The following is a 7631-nucleotide window of genomic DNA, read 5'->3' on the forward strand; positions in this document are numbered from 1 at the left end:
ATCCACTTGTTGGCAGTCGGTTTTTATTTTTTTAGTCTTTTCCCACTCTTCTTTATTCCGCAAACACCTAGTTACAAGTTGCACAAATCAAAAATAAAGGCAGAGGAGGGTGTAAGGGAGACTTTTGTTATGTGTGTGGGTGGAGGGGACGGGAAGGAGTTGGGAATGAGACTAGTCCTCTCCCTGGTCCTCTCCTGGTCAAGGTCCAATGGCCCCTACAGCGGGGCTCTGAGGAAGAGGTGGATGAAGACCCAGGAGGCCCCTGCACCCTGAGCTTATCTCCACAGACCTTTCCTTCTCTGCGTGGCGGGGGAGGGACAGGGAGGTGGAGCAGCAAAATGAAAAATCAAGTTAGTGGACACATCATGGTACGAGACATACAGCAGAAGTAGGTACAAGGGGCTGTGCGCGTTCGCCCTGAGGCCCCCCAGGGAAAGGTGGGGGCCGACTTGCTTATTAATTATTATTAAATTGGGGGTGGGAGTTGGAGAGGGGCAAGTTTTCTCAGGGGACGGTGTCCCAGCCTCTCAAGGTTGCCCAGGAGAGGCTGAGGACCCCGGGCCTTTACTAGTCATAGCGGCCGGACTGTCGGGAGGGGGAGTCCTCGGGTCCCTGTATAGCCAGGCGGGGAGGCCCCTCAGCCCTTCGTCCCCCGCCCCCTGAAGACTCTTGTCGTCGGAATTCAAGAGGGTGCTGCTGCCGGAATCCGGAGGTCTCTCTCCGTCACTCGTCATCGAAGGCTGCGGCCTCACTCTCATCCAGGTTGCTGTAGTCCTGCCGCTCCTCCTGCTCCCCTGTGCAGTGGTTTCAGGAGCGTTGGAGAATGTGAGCCCTGTCTAGGATGTGGTGCCCAATGGACATCTGCTCCAGGCCACTGTCTGAGTCCCGGACAGTCCTCCGCGTCTCGTCTCCTGGATCCCGCCTGGTGCCGAGCGCATCGCTGATGTCTCTTGGTAGACCTTGGGAGCACCATCCCCGGTATTGGAATAGGAGATGACCGTGGAGCAGGAAAAGGTCTGGCAGTTGCCTTCAGCGGTCATATGTTCCATGTTCCCAATCATGTCATTCATCATCCCAAACATGTCCATGAAGCCACCAGACATTCCCAGCATCCCGAAGTGAGAAACAGCTCCAGCCTGCATCCTGTGGCTGGCAGGCCTGGTCCATGGCATGTTGCCATCTGTGATGCTGAGGAAGGGGCTATATCCAAAGCCCCCTGACAACATCCGGCTCATATGCTGGCGGTGAATGGCAAAGGGGTCCATCAGGAAAGTGGGATCCTCTGGCTCCGTGTCCCTCATGAAGCGGAACATCCTGGTCTCAGCTCCAGGGGGCGCCACGCGGTCCCGAATTGGGCTCAGCTGCCCATCCGTCCAGTTTCGCCTTTTGGTGCGGTGCAGGCTCAGGGTTCGTGGCCCAGGACGGGAGGACTGGTCCGGGCAGGAGCTCTTTGGCCTCCTGCGCCACCTCCTCCCGAAGCTGCCACCTCCGTACCCACCCCACCTCGGCCCACGGAGCCAGAGCCGTGGGCAGCAGTAGGTTTTGAGAAAATGGACACACTTTTTACTATGATCAAGCCTTTTAATTTCATCACAATAAAAATATAGATTGATTGCAATTTTTTAAAACTAACTCTATAAATGTTGACTTAATACTCCTTCATAACTTAAATTCCAATAGTTGTAATTAATTTTTCTTAAAATCATTGCTGGCTTTCACGAACCTTTTGCAGTTTAGGGTTAAATCAGATTTCTAATGCCTTCGTATTTCGTGTCTTCAGAATTGACAGTGGACTAGTCCTTTGGAAACATATTCTGAGCTTTAAGATTCATTATTGTTGCTGGATGTCCTCTGGTCAGTTCCCACACACAGTGAGCTTATACACAACCGAGCAAAACACTGCATTTCCAGAGCCATCCGTGCTGTTGTTCCTGTGCCTGAGCCCCTTGATGCAGCCATGCTATCAATTCACCTCCTTGTGGACCCTCCTCTCTGTTGTTGCCCTCTGCTTTACCAATCATGATGTCCTACTCCAGGCACTGCCCTCTCCTGCCAATATGTCCAAAGTATGCAAGACGACGTCTTGCTGTCCTTGTCTCTGTCCCTGGGCTTACTTCTTCCAAGACAGAAACGTTTCTTCTTTTAGCCATCTATCATACTTTCAATAATCGTCTCCAGCACCACAATCAAAATGCATTGATTCTTCTTTGATCTTCCTTATTCAATGTCTAACTTTCACATGCACATGAGGCAATGAAAAATCCCATGGCTTTGGTTAGGTGCACCTTAGTCCTTGCTTTTCAATATGCTAAAAAGGTCTTATGCAGCAGATTTAGATTTGCCTAGTGCAATGTATACTTTGATTTCTTAACAGCTCCTTCCATGAGCATTGATTGCATATCCAAGCCCAAACTCCTTCACAAATTCAAAATCTTCTCTATTTATCATGCTGCTTCCTATAGGTCCAATTGTAAGATTTTTAGTTTTCTTGACATTGAATTGTAATCCATGCTGAAGGCTGCAATCCTTGATCTTCAACAGCAAATGTTTCAAGTCCTCCTAATTTTCAGTAATCAAGGTTGTCATTTGCATAAAACAGGTTGTTAATAAACTTTTTCCCAAGCTTGATGCCACATTCTTTTTTATATAAGTCAGCTTCTCTGATTATTTGTTCAGCATACAGATTGAATAGTATGGTGAGAAGACACTATCCCATTGCACATCTTTCCTGATTTTAATCCATGTACTATTCCCTTATTCTGTCTGCACAACTGTCTCTTTATGCATGTACAAGTTCTGCATGAGGACAATGATGTATAGGAAACCCCATTTTTTTCAAGGCTATAGGTTATTATGATTCATACAGTCAAATGCTTGTTATAGTCAATAAAACATATATTTCTGGTACTCTCTCATTCAACCCATATCCACCTCTCATCAACAATGTTATCCCTTGTACCATGTCCACTTTGGCATCTGGTCTGAACTTCTGGCAACTCCCTGTCAATGTACTGATGCAATTATCTTTGGATATATTTAGCAAATTGATTGATCCATAGTTTTAATGTTCTGTTTGGTTCATTTTTTATTTGGAATGCTTACAAATATGGATCTCTTCCAGTCAGTTGGCCAGGTCGCTGTCTCATAATTTCCTGGCATAGATAAGTGAGTTCTCTCTCTTCATCTACTTGCTAAAACACTTCAATTGGCATCCCATCACTTGTTGGAGCCTGACCTTCAGTGTATTCAGTGCCACCCAAGCTTCTTCCTTCACCACCATTGGTCCTTCTCCTATGCCACCTCCTGAAATGGTGGAATGTCACCTGATTCTTTTTGGTACAGTGATTTTGTGTATTTTTTCCATCTTCTCTTCATGGTTCCTGCATCATTCAATATTTTGTCCATAGATTTTTTTCAAAATCACAACAGAGAGCATGATTGTTTTTCTTGAGATCTTTCAGTTTCAGTTTCAGACATGATGATTGTGTTCATCCCTTCAGGGAAATTTTCTGCTCAGCTCTTTGACTTCCTCTTTTTACCACTTGTTTTAGCAACTTTATTATTAAGAGCAAGTTTCAAAGTCTTTTTCTCATATATCCTTTGTTTTTTGTCTTTCTTCCTTGTCTTATTTATGTATTTATTATTAATTGGGATATGTGTGTGTGTGTATATTCATTCCAAAGTTCAATCACATCGAGCATTATTGTACCATTGCTACTCCAATGTTTCCAAAAATTATTTTTCTTCCTGGACTCCTTGACATTTTCTTCCTTTTAGTCCCCACCACCACTGTATCCCCAACCCCCAAAACCCTTATTCTGCTTGCTGTCCCCATAGGTTCAACAACCCTGAATTTCATATACCAAAAAACAGAAAAAAAAAAAACCATATAACACAGCTTCGAGGGTGACCTCAAATGACATACTAGCTCTGAGATATATGCTAGTATGAACAAACAAAAACAAAGAATAAATACAAAAAATGTTGAAAACCCGATCAGGTCCAGCATGCATCAGAGAGGGGATCAACTGATTAAGTTTTGACTGTTTAAACCAGATTTATGCCTTTGATCTTCTATACTGATGTCTCCAATGCCCTCTGTGTAGTAACCCCTTTCCTCCAAGCCCTCAGTTGTGAATAGAATGATGGTATTGATGTTCTCCTACAGCTCTTTTGGTCTTCTGCCATTAGTATTCAGTGTGTTAAATCTCTTTTTGAGAGATTCTCAAAATTCAGGTAGGATTGACTCAAAGTCGTCTTTTCTATCTCATGGATTAGTTTTAATTTTCTTCAGCTTTACCCTGAGCTTCCATATGAACAAGTGGTGGTCTGCTCTACAGTCAGCCACTGGCTTGCTTTTAGCTGCTGATATTGAGATTCTCCATTGTGTCTTCCCACAGATGTAGTCAATTTGATGTGTGTGATTTTCATATGGGTAATTCCATGTCCATAGTGGCCTTTGGTGGTGTTGAAATAAAGGCATTTGCTATAAATAAGTCATTAGATTTGCCAAATCCTATCATGCTAGCTACAGCTGCCATTATAGTAAGACCCTATTTTCCAACTACTTTTCCTTCATCTTTGTTTCCAACTTTTACATTCCAATCACTAATAACTATCAAAGCACCTTGATTATATGTTTGGTAAATTTCAGAGTGCAGTGATTTGTTGAATCCCTCAATTTATTCCTCCCTATATTTTATGACTACATACATTTGAATAATAGTTGTATTGATTGGATTTCCTTGAAAGTGGATAGATATCATCCTATCATAGGCAGATTGTACTCAATGTACATCTTCAAATGTCTTTTTTGGCAAGGAATATAATGCCATTCTACTTGATTGTTTAATTTTCAGCATAGTCAACCATATGGTTCTGATTTTCTAAATGGCCAATACCAGTCCATTTATGCTAACTAATGCCTACCATATCAATCTTTATGTGTTACAACTCAATTTTCCTAGATTCATACTTTTCACATTCCAAAATATAATCATTAGCAGATTTTTACAGCTTTTTTACTTTACCTTGAGTTATGTCCCATCAGCAAATGAAGATCACAAAGGCTGCAGCTCCTACAGGCTTTACCTTACTCTCATCACCATAGTAGACTCCACTCAGAAATCAGCTCTAAGCAGCCATCTAGCTCAGAAGCATCAAAGCCCACATGGAAGAAGCACACCAGCCTATGTGACCATGAGGTGTAGAAGGGACCAGGTATCAGATATCAAAGAACAAAACTTGATATCAGTGGGTGTCCACCTCCCCGATATGATCACTGAAGACAAATGTGTGCATAAGCAAATGTGGTGAAGAAAGCTGATGGTGCCTGGATATCAAAAGCTATAGTGTCTGTGGTCTTAAAGGCTTGAAGGTAAACAAGCAGCCATCTAGCTCAGAAGCAACAAAGCCCACATGGAAGAAGCACATCAGCCTGTGTGATCACGAGGTGTCAAAGTGATCAGGTAGCAGGCATCAAAGAACAAAAAATCATATCATTGTAAATGAGAGTGAGTGCAGAGTGGAGACCCAAAGCCCATCTGTAGGCAACTGGACACCCCCTTCCTGAAGGGTTGTGGGGAGGAGACAAGCCAGTCAGTGTTCAGGGTAGCAACAATGAAACATGCAACTTTACTCAAGTTCTTAAATGCTTCCTCCCCCCACTATCATGATCCCAATTCTACCTTACAAATATGGCTAGACCGGAGGATGTACACTGGTACAGATAGGAGCTGGAAACACAGGTAATCCAGGACAGATGACCCCTTCAGGACCAGTGGTGAGAGTGGCGATACCTAGAGGGTGGGGGAAAGGTGGGGTAAAAAGGGGGCACTGATTACAAGGCTCTACATACAACCTCTTCTCTGGGGGATGGACAACAGAAAAGTGGGTGAAGGGAGATGTCTGACAGTGTAAGATATGACAACATAATGCTAATTTATAAATTATCAAGGGGTCATGAGTGAGGGGCGAGCGGGGAGGAAGGGGGAAAATGTGGAACCAATATTGTGGGCTCAATAGAAAGCAAATGTTTTGAGAATGATGATGGCAACAAATGTACAAATGTGCTTGACACAATGTATGTATGTATGGATTGTGATAAGAATTGTATGAGGCCCCAATAAAGTGATTTTTAAAAAAAGAAAAAGAAAAAAATCAGCTCCTCTGTCACACTTAGAAGGCTGTGGGACCTGAGAGGACCATCCTCTGGCACTATCTTTAATAATGTTCTGCTTCCGCTTTTCAGGCCTCCATGTCTGATAATATAAAATGTATGCATACAATTTTCAATGGCTCCTTCCTTAGTCTGGAAGCTCTCTTGAAACTTGTTCACTTTTAGTGAACCTGAAAGCATTTTAAATACCAGTAACAAACACAGCAACCCACAAGCCACCACAATAGTAAAAACTGGCAGACAAGGTTTAGAGAGCTCTAAGACTATCCTGCCTAATAAGAGTAACTTTATATAACTGTGCCTTTAGTTCACATAGACTAATTTATGCTAGCAATATGATTTTTATTAATGCATCAGCTTCTATACTTGGCTCTTTGGAGTCCATTGAAATTGTATAATTAAGGTAAATTCAAGTTTGTACAACTAAACCTACATAAAAACCCTTGTTATCAATGATCATGGGAGTTTTTGTGTGGAAATTATTTGTACATCATTTCTGGGAGAATTACGCATGCCCTCTTCCATAACCTTTGGAAAAGCACACCTGGAATTTTCTGACTCGTTTTTCTAGACTTGTCTCATATGCTTTTTTCTTCCACTTAAAGTAATTGATTTCCTTTCTCTGTAATAAACTGTAGTCATACATACAGCTAGTGCTCTGATAAAGCTTGAACAAAGACTCAAGTTCTGATCCCTCCATTGGCAGTGATATCTGATAAATGCCAAATCTCTAAAATCTATAGAAAATCGCAATATCTTACTAAAAAAACCTTAATAATTCAACTAGAAATGAGCAGAAACGCGTTTGAATACATAACTCATTAAATATATCATCCAGGTAGCCCGCACTCATTCACATGAAGAAATGCTCAGAATTGGCAACTGTAAGAGAAATTCAAACAATAAGGAGATGCCACCTCACACTAGCACTGATAGCAAAGTTTATAATAAAGGAAAACAATGAATGCTATTGAGATTTGAACGCTCATACATTGCTGGTGAAATTGAAAAGTTGTATAGCCAATGAGGAAAACCATATGGCACTTCTATAAAAAATACTAACAGAAAAGTTAGGTTCCTGGATTGGGCTACCTTGGTTCTTGCTTCACAGCACAGATCAAATGCAGGGATGCACATTGTAGACAACTGGGGAGGAGGTAGGGAAAGGGAACAAAAAAAATGATGAAAATAAGGAAGAAATGGGTAGCGGGGGCACGGGACGCTAAACCAGCCAAGGGGAGGGTATTTATATATCCACAGGAAAAGAGGGACCAGACTTCAACCCAGTGCTCCAAGATGTGAAGACAACATGCCGGCGCAGAGTAGAGAACCAGTGGAGAGGTCTAGGGGGCTGGTCCCAGCCCCAAATACTAAGTGGATGCCTGCCCCTCCCCCGAGAAGAATTTATTTCAAAGGATGCAACTGAATTTGCAGCTTCGGGAGAAGGATATAT

At 42.6% G+C, this 7631-nt stretch overlaps 1 pseudogene; it reads right to left on the reverse strand.

Annotated features, from left to right (window-relative positions):
* Positions 1-567: 567 nt before the first annotated feature.
* Positions 568-1313, reverse strand: LOC101645314 (annotated as a pseudogene).
* Positions 1314-7631: the final 6318 nt, after the last annotated feature.

This window comes from Echinops telfairi, unplaced genomic scaffold (assembly GCF_000313985.2).
Source record: "Echinops telfairi isolate 266 unplaced genomic scaffold, ASM31398v2 ScPeMD7_7468;HRSCAF=8506_0, whole genome shotgun sequence".
NCBI lineage: Eukaryota > Metazoa > Chordata > Mammalia > Afrosoricida > Tenrecidae > Echinops > Echinops telfairi.